This window comes from Gekko japonicus, unplaced genomic scaffold (assembly GCF_001447785.1).
Source record: "Gekko japonicus isolate JY-2015 unplaced genomic scaffold, Gekko_japonicus_V1.1 scaffold426, whole genome shotgun sequence".
Lineage (NCBI taxonomy): Eukaryota > Metazoa > Chordata > Lepidosauria > Squamata > Gekkonidae > Gekko > Gekko japonicus.
The window spans coordinates 647349-649256 of record NW_015160848.1 but is presented as its reverse complement, the minus strand read 5'-3'; positions in this window follow the sequence as shown (position 1 = coordinate 649256).

Sequence of the window (1908 nt, the reverse complement as noted above, 5' to 3'; positions counted from 1 at the left end):
CTCCCTCCCTTCCAATGTGAACATTGATTGGGGGGGGGGAGATATTGTCCAAAGGAGGAACTTCCAAAACTTGCTTCCTGGCCTTCAGTCTTTCTTTCATATTGTATTGTGTTGTGTTGTGTTTGTTTATTTATTGTGTTTGTACCCTGCCCAACCAGCCAAGACCGGCTCAGGGGGGCTTACATAAAAACAGATGCATTACGTTAAAACATAAGCTACAATTAAAACAGTTCCAAAACCATAATAAAGTGCTAGTAGTCGTTGTTCATAGAATCATAGAATGTTAGGGTTGGAAGGGTCCTTGCAGGTCACCCAGTCCAACCCCCTGCACTCTGCAGGAGCATAGCTGAAAGAGAGCCCTACATACCTACCACATACCGCTTGAAAACGTCCACCACCTCCAGAGGCAGTCTGTTCCACTGCTCAACTGCTCTTACAGTTAGGAAGTTTCTCCTGATATTTAGCCGGTAATGACTCCCTTGTAATTTCCACCCATTCGATCTAGTCTTGCAATCTGGAGCAAGAGAGAATAGATCTGCTCCATCTTCTACATGACAGCCCTTCAAATATATGAAGACTGTAATCATATCCCCTCTAAGCCTTCTCTTTCCCAGGCTAAACAGACCCAACTCTTTCAGCCTTTCCTCGTAAGACTTGGATTCCACCTCTCTCACCATCCTGGTTGCCCTCTTCTGGACACGCTCGAGCTTGTCAACATCCTTTGTAAAAAGTGGTGCCCAAAACTGGACACAGGACTCCAGGTGGGGCCTGACCATAGCAGAATGATGGTATGGTCATACGATGGAAGCAGTTGTTCATATGACAGTATATATCATACACAACAAGAAGAGGATAGAATGGACTTACCAAGATTAATACCAGAAGAGAAGCAAGCAAGAGAAGCAAGGCAGAGTGGTGGAGATGGCTGAAAGTGGCGAGAGCTTTTTATACCATCTCCTGGGAATGTCAAACGTATGACTGATTTCTGAGTGTTTAATTTGCTAAGCATCTCAGAGCTCCCCATGGCACCTTGTGAGGTGTTTAGCCTTATTACATTATAATATTACTAGCAGTAAAGCCCGTTGTGAAAGCAATACAACGGGATCTAGAAAGAGGCTCTGGGGCAGTGCTCTGGCTTTGGGCAAACAGTGTCAATTTGCTGTGGTGACCTTAGCAGGGTATAATGACAGAGTCCACTGTTTTCTCCAGAGGAATTGATCTTTGCTACCTGAAGAGCAGTTGTAATTGTGAGTAATCTGTAGCCCTCACCTGGAGATTGGCAACAATTGTTACCCAGGGCAAAATGGCTGGTTTAGAGGGTGGAGTCTATGGCATTCTACCTGTCTGAGGTCCCACCCCTCTGCAAACCCCACCCTCTCCAGGCTCCACCCCTCAAATCCCCAGGAATTTGTCAGGATGTAGTTGGCAACCCCATCTCCTTCCCAGGTAGCCATCAACCTACCATTATCTACCCCTTTGACTTCAGCTGACTTCTGCCCTCCCTTCTGCAGAACAGTTGTAATACTGAGTGCTCTCCAGCCCTCACATGGAGATTGGCAACAATGGTTCCCTATGTGGGACTGACTGGTTTGGAGGGTGGAGTCTATGGCAGTGTACCTGTCTGAGGTCCCACCCCTCCTCAAACCTCACCCTCTTCAGGCTCCATCCCTCAAGTCTCCAGGAATTTCCCATCTGGAGTTGGCAACCCTATCAGGATTGGCCCCAATGTGGTTTCTCCCAAAGGCCAAAGTAGGTGACAGGACCAAGCTTAGTTGCCTACCAACAGGCACTGAGGGGAATGTAGGGTTGCCAGCTCTAAGGAGGGAAATACCTGGAGGTTTGGGGGGTGGATTCTGTAGAGGGCCGGGCAACGGAGGCATCGGCCTTCCGTCCCCCGCCTTGCCCCCC